The following is a 12,324-nucleotide window of genomic DNA, read 5'->3' as shown; positions in this document are numbered from 1 at the left end:
GCGGTTCCTCTACACCTTAAAAACGAGGGAGATCAAGATCAATATATTCGATAACCAAGGGCATTGTAGGTAAGACGATGGCGCTTTGCTTGTCACTCTGCACTACCGATTTGGTTAATGAAAAATACCCTATATAGTTATAGTTATTTTCCTTCTTCATTAGAATCTTGAACACAGAAGAAGTGATCAGAACGAGGTTTTTGTACCCTAGAGGGCTTTCTACAGCTAATGAGTTTATGCTCTTCAAAAATTTGACGCAACCATTGCTTTTGAGTACAGGTATACTCTCTTTCCTTTCTTATATATACTGCGTAAATGTTTATTAAGTTTTAGAACGCTTGTTGAGTAGCCCTCTATATATATATATATATATATATATATATATGTGAAATAGCCTTGTACCACAGTATAAGTCTGTCGGAGTGCACTCCAGAAAACAAACCCACGTGGTGATTCCACACTAGACCCAGAGTAGCAAAAGACCAGCAGTCATCCAAACGTCCAAAATGTTCTTTAATGAAATGCCATGGATAAGAGAAAAATGCGGACAACGACGCGTTTCGCGGCAAAGCTAGCCACTTGATCACGATGAGGGTGCAGAAACAAAAGAAGTCCATTTAAACCCGTATATTCTCTATGGTATGCAAGGATAGATTGTCCTGAACAATGATAGCCATTTTCTCACACGAAATCCGCCATGTTTGAAAGTGTTTAAACCCACAGTGGGTTACATCAAAAACATTGAATTGCATGCAATACATTTGTTAGGCAAATCCAATTGGCTGGCGATATATCGCTTTTCTCAACATGTAAACCACACATATTAAACTTCAAAAATGTCCTCCTATTGCACATGTTACATTTTTTGGTGTGTTGTTTTTTTGGGAATGTGTGATTTTAAGTGTGTATTAAATTAAGTGTATAGGTATGTGTAGTGCTGCGTGTATCGTGTTTATTTATTAGTCTAAAACACGTTTTTCTGATGTCAAAAAACACGCAGACAAAATACCAGTGTATTTCATAGTGTTCACTGGCCGCAGTCCTGGCTAGCTTGCAAATATTATTCCTGCAATTCGAAAACGAATTGCAAAAAGCTATGTGTCAATATAACTTGTGACATATGCTAGAAATTACCATACATCATATTGTTAATAGGCTATCTGATGAAAGTGCAAGTGCCTTAATGCATCACGGGCTGCTTTTTGCATATACCGCACATAGAGATGCATAAAGTGCAAGTGCATGTGCAAAATCGCAATAGCTAACCCCAACGGGTAATGTGCAAATAGCAATATAGCAGCATAAAAATCCTATACAAAGGTATATAAAGTGCTTAGTGCATTCATAGCCTTAATGTTGGAACAACAAATTATATACACACAACCGTACAAATGATAATACAATTGAAATACAAGACTGCGACAAAGGATAAAACCCTAATTAAAAAATCACACCAGAACAATAATCATAACTAATCTTATGTGCATTAAAAGAGGAGGGACACTTTAAAAAACACTAGAGTGGAATATAACTGCGGGTTAAAATAAAGTTCCTAGATAACATAGCCATAAAATTGCTCACCCTTCATATAGAAATAGGAAAGAAAACATTAAAATTAGATAGCTGGAAGTAAAAGGAGATCGAAAATTCATTCAATTACTGTCTTTAGAATATTGAATTGATAGACCTTAAAACCTAGAAGCTAATGTGAGAAATAACGGTGGTATCAACAAACCCTATAGCATAAAGACCTGTGTGCAATTGTAATAAATAACACAAAGTAATCCCATATATGTCAGTCCAGCTAATGGAACTACAAATTATGTCAGACGTGTCCCAGAGAGTTACAGAAAAATGCAAAGAGTTGACACAGGGGGGTCTCAAAGTAAAAACTCAGGACTGAATACAGTAATAGTTTACAATAAGTTTAGGTCCCAAGAAAAGTATAAAGTTCCTCATCCAGATTGTGTCCCTTGGGTTTCTTAGTTTCTAGATCCAGTATGTATTTCGTCTCAGTTTGTCGAAGGAGCAATTCACGGTTTCCTCCTCTAGGTGCCTTTGGAATAGCATGTATCCCAAAGTAGGCAAAACCTTGAAGGTTGCCTCCATGTGTTTCCTGAAAATGAAGAGCCATCGGATATGTGGGATCAATATTCTTGATGGCTCTTATGTGTTGCAGTATTCTCAGTTTCAATTTGCCAATGGTACTACCAACGTACCACTTGTCACAAGGGCAAGTGAGCACATACACAACATACTCAGTTTCATAGGTGATATGAGATTGAATAATCATGTTTTTGTGTAATATTGGATGAAGGTAGTTTTTTGTATTCTTGGCAAATTTGCACGCTTTACATTTCCTACATTTCTGGAAACCATCTGGTATTGCTCTGAGCCAACTTTGGCCTGTTGAGACGATTTTGGGACACATATAACTGGATACAAGGTGATCCCTAAATGAGGCAGAGCGTCTAAAGGTGATGTTGATGTTATTACCCAGAATGCTTTGCAAATGTTCATCTTGTTTCAATATATGCCAATGTTTATGCATTATATGACGTATATTGTTGGAAGCTTTACTATATGTTAAAATTAATCTGGTATCTCCTGTTTCCAAACTGGTTACTATTGGAACTTTGGACATCAACAAAATAGAGCCATCTTTCTCTTGTGCCTTATTATACGCTCTTTCCAACACTTTTTTGGGGTAACCTCTTTGTAAGAATTTAAGGGCCATGCTACCCCATTCTTTGTCAAAGGTTTCAAGTTGGGAACAGTTGCGTCTTATGCGAATAAATTCACCATAAGGTATGCTCGACTTCAGGGCTGTGGGGTGGTTGCTTATAGCATGTAGTGGTACGTTTGAACTGGTAGGTTTGCGATACAATTCTGTCACTAGTTCACCTTCTGCCACAATAACAAGAATTTCTATATAGACGATAGCAGTCTTGCTATGGGATTCGGTGAACTGTAGATCAAATACATTGATGTTAAGTAATTTGACAAACTCCAACCATTCAGTAGTAGACCCATCCCAGATAATGAACAGGTCATCTATGTAACGTAGCCAAAGTACAACCTTATCAGTATTTACAGCGTTAGTAGATGTCCAAACTTCAAACTTCTCCCACCAGCCCATAGTGAGATTAGCGTACGAAGGAGCAAATGTTGTTCCCATAGATGTACCTTGCAACTGAGTGTAGAAGTTCTTGTTAAACAAAAAAACTGTTATTTGTCAAACATAGGTTAATCATTTCCAGAATCATCTTGCCATGTTCTAAAAAGTTACGTGATCTGTTTTTTAGAAAGTAATCACATGATTTGAGGCCATCTGTATGCTTGATGGATGTGTATATAGAGACCACATCGAGTGTGGCTAGTATGTATGTCTTTTCCCAAGGTATCCCATCAATTTTATTGAGGAAGTCTTTAGTATCGCGTAAGTATGACGGTAGACTGGTGACGAATTGAATAAGGGTTTCATCCACTAATTTTGATATATTCTCAAGTAGTGCACCACATAGCGTAACTTTCGGCCTCCCTGGTGGTTTAGTTTTGTTCTTGTGCACCTTGGGTAGGAAACAAATATTAGGCATCACCGGAAATTGCGCATGTAGGTATTTACAGATGTCCTCATCAAGCAGGCCTTTCTCTTTCCATTTCGTGAGCAGGTCAAAAAGTCTATTGTTCATCTCTGCTGTAGGATCTGTGGCCAGTAGCTTGTAACAGTCAGTATCCTTAAATTGACTATTGGCCTCATCAATATAATCTTGCCGATTCATAATGACTATGTTAGTCCCCTTGTCTGAGGGTTTAATAACACAGTCATCCATTCTGCGTAGATTGGACAAGATCTCCTGCTCACGACGAGTTAGATTATCTTTCATATTTATTTTCTTTTTTCTGATTTTTTTCAGATCACTTATAACCAAGTCTTGAAACGCCTCAACATGCCCTCCTGGTTTAAACATCAGATTGAAGCGTGATTGTAATTTAAGTTTACTTTTACTGGGCCAATATATATATATACTTTTTTAACCCTCACAGTCTATACATCGCTCCAGAGTGAATATTGGGAATAAGAGTAAGGATATTACAAGTTGAGAAGGATATTATCTTTGAATCGCATGAACACAACGGTGATCGATTTAAAGCATATCATCCAGGTGATTTATTTGTCTAGATTATGACAGATTGAGAGTAAATTGTCGGTACATTTATGGAATAGAGCCAAACCACATACTCATTTATACTTTTTGTATAATTTCTTTTAGATCCTATCAAGTATTAAGATTTATAACAAGTTTGAGGGCTCCGGTTGAAGGGATTACATTCCGGAAACGCGTGGAGCGAACTAGGATAAGAGAAACATCAAGAATACCTTTCAATGACAGAAATTATCCCAACATTTAATACGGTTTCTTTTTTATGTTTGATAAATAAAAATGTATGTATCTATTGATCTAAAGTGAACCATAACTTCAATAGAACACAAGTGTGTAAAGGTGAAAGGATAGATGTGTATTGAGATATGTTTGTATCCGAATTGAATATATGAAGAAATATTATTCAAACCTTTATGTTTTATTCCAGAAAAACAGTAAAATCTTTATTTTTCTAAATTGAATGTATAGATCTATACTTTATTTGTAGTTTATTAACACAAATCAGGAGTGCAATGGATGGGAGAGTTCCACATAATTTGTGGATATCCATTGTGCTTTCAGTTTGAACACCACCTAGTGTCAGGGCTGGTTTTTCTCCCTTGCACCTGACTAATTCCACTTAAATGAATTAACCCTCTAATTAATTTAAGAGTGCACCCTACTTCCAGGAATACAGCATCTCGGCATTTGCCTGGGTTTTAAAGGGGCGTAGATGTGCGAACAATTTAATGTAGTAGGCAGCGGACGCAACCAGTCTCCCTACTTGGCCCTTCATGGAAAGATTCTGATCAAAGATCACACCTAGTGACTTGTCTTTCTTCAGTGGGGAGATCTTAACATCACCCAGTTGGAAAGACTCGTAATCCGGGCTCAACTTGGATAGAGTGGGAGGGGTACTCATAATAAGGAGTTCAGTCTTGGGCCTGAGTGTCATCAGCAAAATTGGTAAACCATATACCTTCCTGATCCAGCTTTGCGAAGAAAGGGGCTGTGAAAATATTATATAGGCAGGGGAGAGACTCACCCCCTGTGGAACCCCAAATTCTATTGGTATAGAGGCAGCCTCTGGCAACTCAGAGCAAACTCTGCTTTCTCTATTCCTTAGAAAAGACGACACCCAGCAAGATGGGGCTGTAGAAAAATTTGCCACTTCATCATGCCTGGAGATAAGCAATGAATGGTCTACCAGGTCGAACGCGGCTGTGAGATCCAGTAACATGAGCTTTGAAGGAAGACCTTTATCCATACATTTATGGAGCCTGGATTTCAATTTGAATAATTAAGGGGGTCACCAATAGGAAGAACCATTTTTTTCAAAAGAGGCATCACCCAAGATTGTTTGAGGTGATCTGGCACGAAACCCTCCAGGAATGAGGTATTCAAAAAGTTGCCTTTTGCTGCCAGTAGGGTCGGGGGCAGATCTTAATAATGACCACAGTGTAGGGATCACCTTTACAGCTTGTGGTTTTAAGATGGACCACGACCTCTGAAAGTTCCTCCAGAGTGATGGGTGTGAAATTGAATTCAGGTATGGTAGGGCATCTTCTGGGGCACAACTTACTTGAGTTCAGAAGTGCATCATCTTTCTTAATTTGTATGTTAGCTTTTATGTCCTTTTTATGACCCTCTGCTCACACAACCTACTCTCCAATTCCATATATAGTCGATAAAAACATAGGCATTGCCCATCAACTCTTGTGATTTATGTGCAAATTACAATGCTCTTCTCTTTTCTTTGGAAACTTAGGGACTTTTAGTCATGCTCAGGCACCTAGCCAACTCCTCCACCACTGGCACAAGGAAGTCTGGTGGCCCCATCCTATATTCATGCTCATCACCTTTTTCTTCACCACATTCTCATGTCACAGGTGCCAACACACCTTTACCATCCATGTCTTCTCTCCTTCTCCTGAACCATCTTAATGACTTTTCCATTGCAGGTAACATGCATACACCTGTTGTATTTGTGGGCAATGGCCACCTACCTCCACAAACACAAAAGGCAAACCATTCTCCCCTGAATCCTCAACCAGGTAATTAACATCCTCATCTTCAAAAAAGGTGAAGTTACTCTTTCTCATCAATCTCTCCCACCAAATATGATGTCGAGTCCCACAGCCTCATTTCAATTACTTTCTATGGAATGAGGCACACCAGACTAAAATTACAAAAACATGTGACTAATTAGTGCAAACAAATTGAGACACACATGGACATTTGGAAATATTTCTCAGACAAAGGTGGAATGATTCTCTTGTTCACAGACAAAATGTAGAGTTTTTTAAGTTATGAACAAACAATGACGAAAATGAAAGGGAACCGTTTTAATATTGCTTTTACTTTGTAGGATAAAATCAAGGTAAGTGAAACAAGGCCAAGGCCTAGTAGGTAAAATGTACAGCTAAATGGGATATGAATGCAAAGGGAAAAATGTCTTCCTTTTTGTTTTTTAACACCTTTTGTTGTGACACAAAGAGGAAAAGAAACATGGGAAAGGATTGCAAAAACCTTTCTTTTGTTGTTTTCTATGTGGTAAATCAGTGGTAAAAAGGAAATACGGCAAAGGAGGCTTAATAAATGCATACAAACACAAGAGGTAGAACGTAGGGATCAAGAAGCACTAACAATTATTACTTTACACTGGCAAAAAAGACCAACAGTTTCCTCCAAACTGTCTGTAAAACACAATTTGTGGGTGTGCCCTGCACACTCCTGCTCTTACAGGCTCACAGAAACCACAAAAATAAAATGAAACTGGGTGGGGCCTTTTATAGGACCACTAAACCTCCTCTGAGGCCACCAAATCTGCCTCGATGACTGATCGTATCCGATTGTTCCGGTGAATGGAAACCTGCGTGTGGTTGCTGTTTTGGGCTGGCTGCGAGTTCTGTGAACTTTTGCTGGTTGAATGAATCTCAGCCATAAAATTGGGGTCAACCCACGAGATCTACCTATTGATAAATTGCCTTGTCTTAACTGCTAGTGTAACTGTAAAATCGTTATGCCCAATCAATGTATGCAATAAGTTCAATGTATTGTTAGTGTCCATACTAAATCTAATATATATTTTTGCACATGTGTCTGTCTGTCTGCTATAGATATGGATGGGGAACTATCTAGTGGGAGCCAAAGGGATTTGCCAAGGGTACCGTTTCACAAGGAATCTAATGGTGAGGTTGAAAATGGCCAAAGTGGTGCCCCTTAGTGGATATAATTAAAACAAATGCTTATTTTGCTGACTTTGAAGTTGCTTAAGTGGGACCCGTAGTGGATGAAATTAGAACAGATGCTTATTTTGCTTAACAAGCAACCATTGTTATTTTGCCTAACAAACAACCAAAACAGAAGCTAAACATTTGCCCCAAACATTAGTACAAGTAATGCAGGAAAATGAATACAAGATGATCCGGGAAATTCGTTTTATCGATACTCAAAAATTACACATCCCCATTGACAGAAAACCAGTAATTGAATGATAATGCCACCCAAGAGACGATCCGATTTTGGAAAGTCATCTGATGCTCAGCGTAAAGAAGCAATCAGGACAGCAGAGACATTTCAACAAAGACATCAACCACAAACAAGTAGGCAAGTAGCACTGAGACAGCAAGACAAACCGGAACACACATGACAGTGAGAAAAAACCTGTAAGTCATCCTGCCACCCAAGAGGTGATCCACTTTTAGAAAGATGTCTGATGCTCGGTGTAAAGAGGCAGCCAGGGCAGCAGTGACAGTTGAACAACACCATCTAAGATAACAAGCACAAGCAAGCAGACAGGCAGTACTGAGACAGCAAGACACACCAGAACGGAGACAAGCCCGAAAACATGCAGTGGTCTGATGCTCTGTGTGAAGAGGCAGCCAGGGAACCAGTGGAAAACCATATTAAAAGTTCATATACTTTGTAGCCCGGGCAACGCCGGGTGTATCTGCTGGTAGTAAATAATGTTACTGGTCCTAGAGAGACGAATGGGCGAATCCACCTTCATGTGACTATAATTGTGATTCCACAGATTATGAAGATGACAAACTAAACCAGCGGTGTTGCTAGGTCTGGAAAAGACCAGGGGCTAAGCTAATGTCGGGATTGGCCGGACTCGGGGCTAGCTATAGCCTTTTGGTTGTAGCCACTGAACTTCTATCCAGGGCTACAACCAGAAGATTTGGGGTTATAGCCCCCTCAGCCCCACCCTAGCAACTCCTCTGAACTAAACTATGTTAATATCTTTTATAGGCATTCACAAAACTGCATATAGCCTATTGCAGGCTCACAGACACCAGACTGGATGCAGTAAACCAATCACTGATGCGCACGTAGAGCATGTTCAACATAGTCTCAGGATTTCATCTTGAAATCCATGCATGCATAACACATTGCAGAAAATAACTTGAAGTCATCAACAATCAAGAGAGGCACAGCACCAACAGCTCAGCCAAGCAACCTAGGGATAGGCATTGAGCCCTTAAAGTTTAGGCAAGAAGTGTGTCAGAAGCTGTGCCCCTTAGAACCGGGGGCACTTGAATTGGGCTCATCTGTCAGCCTCATTTTTGGTAAGTCACAGTGTAAAAGCAAGACGTAATGCATCTATGCCTTGATTTACCTCCCTGACCCATTTTGATTTGGTGGCAAGGCAGTGGAGGACCACTGAGTGGAGACAAGTCTCAACAGTCCACTCCTCCACTGCCAGTGTGTTTCGTTTCACGCTGGCATGACATTTTGTTGCAGTTGTGAAATGTGAAATGACAGTATCACTCTGGAATCTGCCCTCTTTTAGCACCTGCGAAAAACCAGGCTGATTACAGAGGATCCATCAGTGCAATCTGTCTGCAAGGTGTAATTTACATGCAGTATTTACTTTTTCAAAAGGCGGTGATGAAACTGAAAGTGTTAAAGAGTTTTGCTTACTTTTCCTCTTTCATTTTCCCCTCCACCCCCTGAGCTTTTACAATTGCATGCAGGTGACCCCACAGCACATTTGTGCCAATGGTGATAGTCCCGTGCATGCGATTACCATGTATTGTAACATAAGACTGCATGACTTATAGCTTCCAACGCACTTGAAGGATTTGAATGGCCTCAGTGTAACCCCCTCATTTCTATTCCAACCTCACCCTGTTCCCAACTCACTATTGCAACGTTATTCCCATTGCCGTTCCCCTACTTCCCTTTTCAAACGCATTCTCTTCCTCTGTGTCCTTCTGTCTTACATTCTGTAAGGATCCTTATTAGGATAGCAATAACACATCAGGTTTTCCCCTTGCCCCCTCCCGCCTCTTCCTTCCTTTGCCCTCCTCCCTTTTCTCCCCTTGGCCTCTCCCTCCTGCCCCTCCAGGGTTATGAATAAGCCCCAGGTTGGGGTAAGACTTCTACAAACAGCTAACGTGAGAAATCATAATATAATTCACCTATTATATTTTTTCAACCACCATGAGACTGAGAAAGTGAAATAAACCAGGGGCTCAGCTCTTCATCAAACTAGCATATGCAAATGAGAAATACCATCCAGGTGCTTTAAACTTGGTAAATGAATTGTTTCAATTTCTAAAAGAATCCAGTGACAGGGGGAGGAGCGGAAGATGGCTCCTTTGCCAAATTATTGAAGTTAACAGAATGAGAGTGACAGCTCGGTGTCTATTTTTGCTTCACAATCACTTTCCACAGGATGCGCACCGAGATCTTGCCTCCGCCGACAGTCTGACTCATCAGACGTTATCACCCCTTCTCTACAAGGTAAACAATTAGCAGGCGCAGTGGGGGTGAGTGCGCTCATCGTTTAAGGTATTATATTTATAGTGCTGTGACTGCAGGCTTACTGCAGCGTTCGGGCATTTTGAGATGTGACTAAGCGAATAAGCGGCTTTATAGAGCTGCGAATTGCAGAACAGGGAGTCTCTAGTGTTTTCAGGTGATGTCGATACATTGGCAACAGAAACCCAGGCAAGCGAGAGCATTTTCTTTTCAGCCAATACGTTGGAGAGTGTGATGCTGGGCACACTCCTTCTAATCGTGCATTTGAATATATGTGCATACATACTAGACTATCGGTATGCTTCAAGAGGGAGTTTACAGATGTTCGAATGTCGAGGCTAATATGCCTTGCCATTGGAAACACTTGTGTACGGGCGCGTTATAAATGACCTATCATATCAAATCATTTCATTTTAAATTGACCATAGTCGATGTGGTCCTTGATAGTTTTGGAGGAACAGGGGTGAACCTCTTTTGATGAGACTTTCATAGATTGGACTTATCTAAAACCTTGTCTGCGGAGAACAGGGGAAAGGCAGAGAAGGAAGGAGGAGAGGTGGCTGCAGAAGGGCCAGAGGAAGAGCAGGGAGTAGAGGGAGGGGATAGGAGGAGAGTGAGGACAGGATGTCCTGATTTTTAGAGATGAAGTGAGAAGCCAGTGCCATGCCGAGGACCTGGGAAGGGACAGGAAAGGTAGAGGCTGCATAAGGATTGGCCAATTCCTTGCAGATTTTAAAGAGTTCAGCTGAGTTGTTAGATGCCACAGAGATGCTGCCTTGGATATGAGCTCTCTTCTTGGTTAGGAAAGAGAGCCGGTATTGCCTTTGGAGCAAGCGGCAGGCCAGTTTGTCAGAAGATGTACATGAAGCAAGCCATTTCCTCTCGGCCACCCTGCACTTGCGTTTTAGGGTGACGAGGTCTGAGTCGTACCAGAAGTTGCACTTGGCTTTGGGCTTCAGGCATATTCTCATGACAGGGGCAAGAATATCAACAGTATCAGATATAGCAGAGTGGAGCGTAGAGAGGGCTGTGTCAGCCAAAGGAGGAGGGGGGAAGGTGGCAGCGAAAGCCTCAACTGATACGCACTTCATGGGTCAGATGACCAAGAAGGTGGGTGGCAGTGATGGATTTGGCTTGGCCTGCGGGGTAGGGAGGGTGAGGTGGGAGGAGAGGAGAAAGTGATTACTACAGGAGAGAGGAGTGGAGAGAGGGACAGAAAGGGGAAGGTCTGTGGAGATCAGAACATCCAGAGTGGGCCCTGCAGAGTGAGTTGGGCCAGAGGGGAGAACAGTGAGTGAGAGAGCGTCGCAGAGGTTGCGAAAGAGTCCAGAGGGAGGACAGGAGACATCCAGGTGGATGTTGAAGTCTCCAAGAAGAAGGAGTTAATGGAACGAGTCCAGGGGTAGGAGGAGAGATCCGCCCACTCAGAGAGGAAGGAGGAGATCTGGCCAGGTGGCCGATAGATAGTAGCCACAGTAAGGGAATGAATAGGAGAGAGAGAGAGAGCCATTCAAAGGAGGCAGGAATCCACTTGGGGAAGATCAGGGCTACGCCCACTCCGGAGAGGATCTTGTAGCCATCAGGTAGGAGCGTGCCAAAGCTAGTGCAGAGCTGGCCGTGAACCATGTCTCGGTGAGACCGAGGACATCGAGGTCAAGTTCTTCCAGAAGGCGGCAGATATCAGAGGAGTGTTTGACAGTAGAGCGAGAGTTTAGAGTGGTGATATGGAGAAGGTTGCCATCCTTGAAGGACATCGGGTGGAGTGGTACAGATCAGAAGTACGTCCTTCGGAGGTGTAGAAAGGGCTCACGAGGGGGCACAGAAGGCAAGGCAACCAAGGAGCAGGCAGAAGGACGAGGCGAAGTAGCTGCGAGAGGGGGACAGCAGGAGAAGAAAGGAAATTGATGAGGCGCAGGAAGCGTCTATCAAAGAGGAGAAGGTTGGCCTGAGGGTCTTGAACCAGGACGGTCCCATTCGAGTAAACATTAATGATGACCTTAAAGGAATGGAAGGAGGAAAGGAGGGCGTCCCAACAGGTGCCACCATTAATGGGAGAAGAGAAGAAAGGAGAGACCACAGAGACAATATGAAGGGTCCATAGGTCTGGCGAAGGAACGACAAAGAGGATGTCGGTGAGAGTTTCCTTGGAGGAGGTACTGATGTAGGTCAGTGATAGGGAGGCCTGGGTTGGAGACCAGGATCTCCCTTTTAAACTTCTTCATACCAGATTTAGTGAGGAGAGCAGAATAGTCAATAGAGAAGCAGTTAGAAAAGATAGGAGAGACAGAGAACACCATAGAGTAGGTGGGAGAGGAGAGAGGTGGAAGGGAGAGGGTGAGACACTAGAGAATGACACTAGAGTAGGCAGACAAGACAGCGAGAGGCAAGCAAGTTGAGCAATAGGACA

At 42.0% G+C, this 12,324-nt stretch overlaps 1 protein-coding gene across 1 annotated transcript in view; it reads right to left on the bottom strand.

Moving 5' to 3' along the window:
* The window catches only part of STAC (SH3 and cysteine rich domain), a 1,207,284-nt gene that overhangs the window by 112,312 nt on the left and 1,082,648 nt on the right, over positions 1–12,324 (bottom strand). The window lies entirely within an intron of this gene.

The sequence above is a fragment of the Ambystoma mexicanum genome, chromosome 5p, assembly GCF_040938575.1.
Source record: "Ambystoma mexicanum isolate Mex_15411 chromosome 5p, UKY_AmexF1_1, whole genome shotgun sequence".
Taxonomy (NCBI): domain Eukaryota; kingdom Metazoa; phylum Chordata; class Amphibia; order Caudata; family Ambystomatidae; genus Ambystoma; species Ambystoma mexicanum.
Note: the sequence above shows the minus strand (reverse complement) of the source record. Positions and strands in the feature narration are given on the sequence as shown.